The following is a 10,233-nucleotide window of genomic DNA, read 5'->3' on the forward strand; positions in this document are numbered from 1 at the left end:
AAGGAGTTTTCATGAGTTTAAGGAAGCAAAAAATATTAAAATAATAAAAATAAGGGCGTGTGGGACCGTGGAAGGCATGGCCGTCCGGCTAGGGCTCGGTCCCACGAGTTTCTCTATTTTTTTAATATTTTTAAGTGTTTTTATGATTTGAGGGAATTTTTCCTAATTTGAGAGAAATACCATGAAATCAAGGAATTTGATGAATTCAAGGAAAACTAATAATAATAAAATAATAAAACAAAGGGGCGTGTGGGACCGGCTAGGGAATGGCCGGCCAAGGCCCGGTCCCACAAGTTTTCATAATTTATTTTATTTTATTATTATTTGATGATTTGTGCAAAATACCATGAAATCAACGAGTTTTTTCATGAAATTAGAGAAATAATAATAATAATAAAATAATAAGGAACCGTGGGGTGTGGGGACGGTTGGCCAATGGTCACGCCCCACACTCCTTTCCTTAATTTTGTATTATTTTTATGGATTTATGGAAGTACCATGAAACCGAGGAGTTTCCTCGAGACGAAGGAGATTTGATAAAATGAGAGAATTTTCATCAAATTATGAAAAATAATAAAAATGCATTAAAAATATAAAACTGGCGTGGGATTGACCACGACACGGTCGGTTGGTCGTGTGTCCGTGCTCCCAGCACCTTGGTCAATATTTTTAATTATTTATTATTTTTCTCTCTATTTTGCATAGGTTCATCGTTTCGTTGTATTTTTGAAATACTCGTTCGTGCGGTGACTGTTAGTGTATCGTCGTCGAATACACTTTCACCATTTGAATCGGGACTTACTCAGAGGTAGCTCAGACGCCCGGTTGTTGATTATTTATTACTAATTGTGGAATTCAGTTGAGAATAATTCACAAAACTGAGTAATAAGATGTTTATTATTAATTCATAGGATCAACTGAGGATTCGACTACGAATTCAGGATAATAAAGTGAGCATTACCATTCCATGGGATCGTAGATTCGACCATAGAATCGGAGTAATTAAGATCTATCTATTACCATTTATGAGACCAATTGTGGATTCGATCATGAAATCGGAGTAATGAGATAATATAGTTATTGTTATTCTATGAGATCAAGCCGTGGACTCGATCATAGAATCAGAACAATTGTTATTTCCATTCCATGCGACCAGTCGTGGATTCGACCATGGAATAGGGGCGATTGTAATTAGGAATAATTAACTTTGTGGATCTATACTAGCAGAGCAAGCTGTCTAGGAGCATTAATTATTCTGATACGAGCTTGTCGGTAAGTCATATCCTTTATATAGTCAGGGTAAACTCATTGTTTGTTCCTGAAGACGTTATCGCTCTACACTAGCAGAGCAAGCTGTCTAGGAGCCGTCCATCACGTGATGCTATATAGAAATAATCACTGAAAGTATTCAGTATTCATGAGATATGCCATTGTCCAGTCGTGAGACTACATATCCACATGTACTCTGAGAGAAGGTACTCTCCGTTGAGAATTCGATGAGAGACCCGTGTCTCGATACTCATGTCTGATTGCTGAATCAGAGCTTCGTATAAATATGAGTTTACGAATTTAGCCTTTGTCTAAAATCCACCATCTACATTAAGTCCCCTGCTTACTGAGGAGAGTTGTGTTCCTCGGTCAGCATTAAATGGTGATTTTCCGGCCATAAATAATAATAACAGTAATTGAACTTAGTCGTAAGTTGAGATGTTACCGAATTTAGAGAGCATGAGCAAGCCACGATTTGATGAAGGCTTCAATGTCATGATTGGAGCATCGTTTGATGAGCATAAATTGGTGTTGAACCGATGGTTTGGACGACGAGTCCGTGGTCGGTTAGGATTCGCGGGTCGGGCCCAATAAGGAAATCCTTAGAAAATTAGGTTTTGGAAATAAAATTGATATAAAAGGGATTAATCCTCTTTTTTTTTCGCACGACCAGCTCTCCATCATCTCTGCACCTTCACGCCAGCAGGAGAAGTTTCCCGCCGTCGTCGGACCACCACCTGCCGCCGCCGGTCGCCGTCGTTCTCGTCGTCGTCCAATTTCCGGCCGGCGCTCCCAGGTACTTTTTTTTTGTTTGCTGATGTTTATGATCCTCATGAGTTGTTCATGCCTTGATCATGATGAAGTTATATACATGTGTGTATATTAGTGTGAGTTTTATGAAAAAACCCTCGTTTTTGAAAACGTATGTTCGTTCAATCGTTAGTTTTTGAAAACTAACTATAATCCCTGATTTAGGAGAGATTTTTTTTTATATATGAACCTAAGTCCAGTGATAAAACTTAGTTTATGAGTTTGCATGTGTACCAAGGTTTTATCATAAAAGAAGTGAATTTTCATGAAATCGGAATAATCCTTCGTTTTAAAGACAAATAATGATGACACGAAGGAAAATATGTATGATGAACTTGTGTCCAGTGATAAAATTTTTCTTATGATCTTTCATGTAAATACAAAACTTTGTTATATGTATAAGATGTGAGCTTTTCACAATATTTTTTGAAATAAACCTTCGTTTTAAAGACAGATAACGACGATACGAAGGAAAAATATATTTTTTTATATGCAGCCGTGACATATATTGTGTAAAATATGATGGTATATTTTATTTGCATGAATTTTTTTCCATTATATAAAATTCTTGAGAATTTATGTAAGCAATGTTGCATTAATTGCTGATTTTTCGAAAAATCAGAAACGTGGGTTTTGAGGAACCTTCGAAGATAGACAATATATTTATGATGACATATTTTATTGTTATGAAATTCATAGGTCAGTTGTGTGAATGTTCACATTATGAAAATTGTGTCCGTGATTTCATGAAAAATCAATTTCGGAAATTAAATAAAGTTCTGTTCGTTTTTGCAGTTTTCGAAGAGACGAACGATTTTGAGGTGTTAACTCTAGCATTACTATCACTATTGTTAGTGGAAGTATAAAAGGTGAGAGTTAAGAGTTACCATTTTTGCTTATATTTCCTTGATTTATATCTAGACGGCATACTGAAGTAGAATGTAGTGTGAACCTTTTCAGCTACTTAGCAAAGATGTCCAATTCCCAAGCTGACGACGCCTCGAGGGAAGAGATGTGTGTTGATGGTGGTATCTCCAGAGATGATACATGCATGGATAAAACTTCCGTTGGGGGAGACGAAGATGAAATCCATGGGATTAAGAATGTTCCGAACATAGATGATGCATTCTTTGAAAAAGATATTCCAGGAGTTGAGAAACATTTGAAATACCCAGTGTATCGTCTTTTGATAAATCCTAGAACTGTTACTCAGAAGAAATTGGTGACTCCTAAGACAGTGATTCGATTTTGTCTTGAACGAGGGGTCTTCGCCTCATCAATCATAGAGTTTAAGCTTTCTCGACGACCTTTGGAGAAATTTGCCGGTTGGGCGAGGCATATGTTGGGTTTTCCTCATGTGAGGACTAAGCTCGACCAGGCGCAGGTGACGAGAGCTATTCAAGCTTCTGGAGAGTTGTTCATTTATCATGACGCAAGTGGTATTGTGGCTCTGTTTGCTTGTTGGTGCATTCCCACTCACACTTTCATATGTAGATGGGGAGAGTTTACCATTACCTTGGAAGACGTAGCGGCTCTAATGCATCTCCCAATCACGGGCAATCTTCCTGGGGATCTTTCAGATGAGGAGATCGTTGTTTATCATGTCTTGACAGCTGCAATGGAGAAAGCGAATAAGGCTGGTATTAAAGGATGCTATGCTTCCTGGTTGACACACTGGTGGCCCAAAGACGAGGTTTCTGATAAACCCATCGACGGTATGTTACCCATTGCTGCTTTCTTATGTTTATGATTTTCCAGAGACATTTTTGAAGACAGTGGAAACTTGTTGAAGCCTTTTGTGATTCCCTTTGCTATTAAGATGGCTCAAGGTGAGAAACTTCTGATAGGTAGTTTATTCTTAGGCTCCTTGTATTACAACCTGGACTCCTTGATTATAGACTTCAGTGTGTCGAACGACTCTATGAAGATTGAGTGTTATGCCAACACGATGTTTCTTCAAGCTTTGATGTGGGAGCATTTTAAGAATTATGCACCTACTCCACGTAATGTTCTGCAAGGACCGAATACTGATGCGCGCCATATTTTCCCTGAGAAAGATAATGCTAGGATCATGCGTTGGTCCACAAAGTAGCCTCGTTCTAAAATACACTTTATTGATGTGTTAGATGAAGATTCTGAGTTCAATTTTCGCCCGTGGGTGTCAGTCCCTGATTATGTTTCTCAGCCGATGACTTTTAATACTGGAGAAGGCACGAGTTTGACGTCTGGTGCGCATCTGAGTGATGGAGAAAGATCTTTCATGTTGAGTTGCACTCCTGGTCATTTGCTCTCTGTAGGATCAGAATCTCGCAACAATTATGTCTCAGCGAAATTATCAATGGTACAGCACAATAGCGTCGCTGAACAATTTCAGAAACGATGTCAGCAAGGATCATGAGAAAGATGTGATAGTCCTGCGAAAATATGAGAGCTTGCGAAATTAACATTTGTAAGGTTGCGAGAATGTCGCAAACCATATCCGAAAATAAAGGACAAATTAGCTGTCATCCACTATGTGTTTCCTTATAAATAGTCATTCGAGTTGTAAAGGGCCTTTTTGAGTAAGAAACAAGTAAATAGGAGAGAGAAAGTTCAGTGCAGAGATCATTCTTGAATTCTTTATCTTTCTTGTAAAGAACATTCAAAAATTAATCAATAAAATTAAGAGTGTAAACCTAAAAATGAGTTGATCAATAATGAAATCATATGAGGGGTGTAGTGTAGGATTTCCTGCAACTACATAATGGCGCTAGAAATAGGGAGGAGTTGAAGATTATTTTGGAAAAAGTTAAAGATTGATATTGAGATTTGTGAAAATTTAAAGTGATTGATTAAGAATTTTTCATAATTTCTTGCAATACTGTTAGCATTGAAGAAATGGCTAGAAGAAGAAATACATCCGAACAACCGACTACTATTAGAAGAAGCAAAAGAATTGATGGAAGAGAAAGAAGTGAAATGGGATAATCTACTAGAATGAAAAATAATAGAGAAAATCTAATTCAATTTCCAATTCAACAAACACTAGTTCAAGAGAGGAATACAGATTATGACAGAGTGAGCGTACATACTTGGCGATCAAATTCAGCAGAAGAAATAGAAGAAGAGAAAAAAAAAATAGAAATTATAGACAGGAAGAGAGAAATCAAGAAGTAGATGAAGGAATAATTCATGGAGATGAGGAAATTGGAGCGTTAGAAACATTGAGGCGAAGAATACATGAAGAAAGAAGAGCTGAGGCAGAAGAACGTGCGAATTTAACAAGGCAAAATCACGAATTAAAGATGGAGAATATAAGACTGCAGAATAGAAGATCGAGAAGTATCAGAAAATCATATTCAAGATCGACTAGAAGAGAAATGAGGCGAAATTCACCCACAATCAATGCTGGAAATAATATTCAAGAAGAAACATCAAATCCTAATGAAGAATATCGCGAAAATAGAGAAAGAACTGATAATCGTTACATTCCACAAAATGAAACTTTTGATGATGGGCAAATTGGAGGAAATCAAGAGAATGGGAAAAATCAGAGACAAAATAACCAAGATGGCGAAGGAAATCAAAAGGAAGGAAGAATAATTTTACATGTGAGGGAAACTCAAAGAAATCAACAGACAATTGAAGAAGAAATTGAAAGACATAATGCTGAACAAGCACGTTTAATCTGCGAACGTGAAAGATTGAGAGCGGAAATGTAAGAACAAGAGCTTCAGGAGACAATTCGCCAGAACAATCATGACAATCGAGAAAGAAGGCGTATACAAAACCGGAATAACGATAATCTCAATGAAGAGTATGATAGAGTAAAGAGAATGGTTGAAAGAAAGCAAATTGAATTGATAAAAAATGAACAAAATTATGGAGGGGAAAATGAACGACATCATCATTTGCGAATTCAAGATAGAGATGAGGAAGAGAATCGCAGAAGAAGACGAGATGAGGATAATGAAGAAGAGATACAAAATTTCGCAAGAGAAGATAGACGTGAACGCAGAAGAAGAGAAGCAAAATTAAAGAGACCAATGGGTCAAGATTCAGGTGTAAATAAAAAAATCTTGAAAGAATTAGAAGAAATGAGAGGGATGTTAAATAACAGAGGAGAAGTAGGTAGAAGACAATTGGATGAAGCAATAGAAGAAGCTGCGAAAACTCCATTTACAAGGGAAGTACAATTAGGAGGAATACCACCGAAATGCAATTTGCCCGCATTAACCAGCATTTTCGATGGAACAACTTATGCAATTCAGCACATTAAAGCTTATGTGAGGTGCATGTTACAATGGGAGAATCATGATGCGGTATTGTGAAAATATTTCGCATCCAGCTTAACAGGAGAAGCGTTAAAATGGTTTGAAGGTTTACCAAAGAATACAATAACCTCCTTCAATCATTTGCAGACCACATTCTTGGGAGCATATATAAGTAATAATTCCCCACGACCTAGTATAGAAGATGTGTTTGGATTAAAACAAAGGATTGGCGAAAGTTTGAAACACTTGACTAAAAGATGGAGAACTATGTGCAGCGAAATGGCTGGCCGTGTAGATGAGAGATATCTCATATTATCATTTATCAATGCTATGTTTGCAACAAACCTGTTGTATGTCCAAATTTTCAGAGTCAAGAATACGATTACAATGACTGAATTGCGATAACTTCAAGAAGAATACATTGCTTTAGAGGACAGACAAAATGAAATGGAATCATATCCAGTTGCGAACACCAGCTCACAAACGGCGAATGCAAGCTTATTACCCAAGCTAATAAACACAGTGGCGAATACTTCGCAAGTACAACAAGAAAAGGTGACAGGTAACAATCAGCAGAAGTTGGTAGCTATGGGGAGCCGAGATCAAGAAGAGTATGAAAGAGAAATAAATTTCTACAATCATGGAGGAAATAACAAGATTCAAAGACTCGATCAACCGCAAGAACTTATGGAGGTCAAAGACCAAACTTTAATAGAGGACAAGAAGGTCACAAGGTAATATGGGAAGAAATCAAGATGCCACCTCTAAATGCAAGTGTGGAGAAGATATGGGAAGCTATAACTTTGATGGAGAATATACCAACACCATGGAACATGGGAACGGAACCACCCCCAAACCACAGAAGTCATGAATTTTGTTCTTATCATCATTTTCATGGACATACCACAAATGATTGCAGAAATGTAAAGAGAATTATTTTGAGAATGATAGATCAAGGAAAACTAAACGACTTTCTGGTAGGGCATCCGCAATCTCAACCATTACCACCACCACCAGAACATCACAAAGTGAATATGATGAAAAAGAAAGAAACATTCTTCATAGAAGTTGGTGCAAAAGAAAAAAATCTATTCTGTCACTCTATCGTACATTCATATAAGACAATTGAAGATTTTCATGATAATGTTTTGAGTAGAGTGTTCGCAAGAGATAATAATGGAAGAGAAATTATGAATATTGCAAAAATCTCGCGACTAGAGGAATGGCAAAAACATATCATTTCTTTTACCGCAGAAGAAATTCCCGAAGGAGAAGAGGTGCATGACAATCCATTGGTAATAAAATTAGAAATTAATCCAAAACCGAAAGAAGATGAGGATGATGAAGCTGAAGCTGAAGATTCATGGGCAATCAATAAAATTCTAGTCGATACTGGAAGCTCTGTGAACATCTTATTTTATCATACTTATAAAACCATGGGTGGAAGAGATGATGATCTTATACCATCAACATATAAGATATATGGTTTTAATGGTAATGCTAACAAGCCTAAAGGGGAGGTTACTATGCAAATTCCATTGAAGGGAATATCTTCTGAAATCTCATTCTATGTCGTTGATGTAGAATCACCCTACAATGCATTAATTGGTCGACCTTGGCTACATGGGATTCTAGGTGTAGCTTCAACTTTCCACCAATGCATCAAATTCCCTCACCCCAATGGTTTAGGAATCATAAAAGGAGATTGGGTTGAAGGAAAGAGATGTTACGAAACTGAGATAGAATCTTGCGAAGGAAGAGCAAACAAGAAGGAAAACTGGCGACACAAAATCAAAGACGTACAAAGAAGTGAGAGGTTGATGGTGAATACAATCGAAAAGAAAGGAGAAGAGATGTTGCGAAACTAATGCTAGATCAGAATAAAAAGGATGAACATACCATTACCAAGGAAGCAGTAGCAGAAAATAATAAAGAAGCAGAGGATGGAAAAGGTAATAAAAACAAGAAATGTATGAATGATTAAGTTGTTGCGATAATCTCGCAATAAGTAAAATTCTCAAAAATATATTTGATTGAATAACAAAATTGAGATTGCGAAATTCAGATACAATATAATGATTTGCGAGAATCTCACAGAGATAATGAATTTTACAGAAAATAATCAGAGAAGAATGACAAAAGAGAAAGAGGCGAACCTTTATGGTGTACACCCTAGTTCGCGAATACAATTTCGCAAGAGGAAAATGTAAGACCTAAAGTACGTCATATTAGAGGGTACCTATTACATGGCTTAGGGAAAGGCTACACCGCCACCGGAACCTGAGTCATGGAGATTTGGGGTCAATAAAGCCCATCCGGGAGAGGAACCTTGGATTCTTAACTTAAGCATATGACTTAGGTTGGGCAACTAAGGTAATAAGGACTCTCCTAAGGAGTGCAAAATCTGATCAAGGCACTGAGGTACACGGTTGAGTCAAGAGTGTCGGGGGCGTTTGAAGCGTCCTTGCCATTCTTGACAAGTCTTGGCTCATACTGCACTCGGCCTGAAGAAAACCCCACTTAGGGTGCAGTCTCGTAACCATAAACCCTATAGGTAAAAGGGATAAGAGGCTGCGAAAACAACTGGTTGTTGTTAAGACTGGATGGGAGGAGCTAACCTTGTACGGTAGAAGTACGCCTCCTTGAAGGGGAAACCAGGGAGAGATAAGGGCGGCACCCTCCATTAGGGAGCTGATAACTGTCTTAATACGCAAATGTCATAAGGATTTTTATTCGCAAGGATATTAAGGCTTGTCATATTTGTGAAACAATCCTAAAGAGGCAATAATACAAAAGAAAAAGATAAGACGAGATCAATGGGTTTTCGCATGAAAGTGCGAAGACGTCCTGCGATTTCGTCGCAAGACGGCAATGTCATGGGGCTTTATTTTCGCAAGAATATTTAGGCATGTCATATTGTCGCAACATTCCTGAAGAGTCCATAATACAAAAGAAAAAGTTAAGGCAAGATCAATGGGTTTTTGCATGAAAATGCAAGGACGTCCTGCGATTTTGTCGCAATGACAAGAGGTGGCATAATAAGACCTTTAATTAGGAAGGCAAAATAAGACCACACAGGAATGAGATTTTGAAAAGAAACAAAATTCACTTCGCAAAAGGTGGCGAAATTATACAATAAGAAAAACTTTATGAAATCTCTCATTTGGATTCAAATAACAGATGCAAATATGGGAATGTATGAAATTAAAAAATGTTATTTATCTCCATATGAGAGATTTACTCAAAAATTCAAGAATTAATGATTATATTGATTAACTGTATTGCAAATAAGAATTGTTTTCATTTACGCATGTCAAAATGAAAGAAACACAAATATATAGAAAGAAGAAATAAATGTACAAGTATTACAAAGAATCAAAGAAAGAAGTAAAGACTATTTCTTGGTTAATTCTTCATTATCTTCATCAGACTTGTTTCTTTCTTCATCTGCGTCAGAATCTTCATCATCATCAGAACTTCCATCACTATCAGATTCTTCATCGACAGCTTCGCTACCAGAGATAATCAAACTGGGAGTATTCTGTGGGTTTCTTCTAAAAGACAAGGATAATCAGAATGTGGGATATTATGATCATCACAAACCATTTGGATGGTTTGGTTGCGAAAATGCATAGCGTCATTCTTAAAATTCGCAACGGTGATCTTGATTTGATTCTTCGGTCTAGAATATTTGTCGTTGCGAGAAGAAAGATTCTTTGCGAGTTCCTCCTTTTCAGCTTCAAGTTCTTCAATCTTTTCACGATATTTATTTTCAGAATCTGCGAACAAAAGACAACCAATTATTAACTTGATGAAAATTCATAAGAAGCAAAAGATTAGTAAAGAAAAGCAATTAGCAACCTTCTCTGTCAGAAATCATGTCCCTAATCAAGGTTGTATG

Source organism: Papaver somniferum, chromosome 3 (assembly GCF_003573695.1).
Source record: "Papaver somniferum cultivar HN1 chromosome 3, ASM357369v1, whole genome shotgun sequence".
NCBI classification, from domain to species: Eukaryota; Viridiplantae; Streptophyta; class Magnoliopsida; order Ranunculales; family Papaveraceae; genus Papaver; species Papaver somniferum.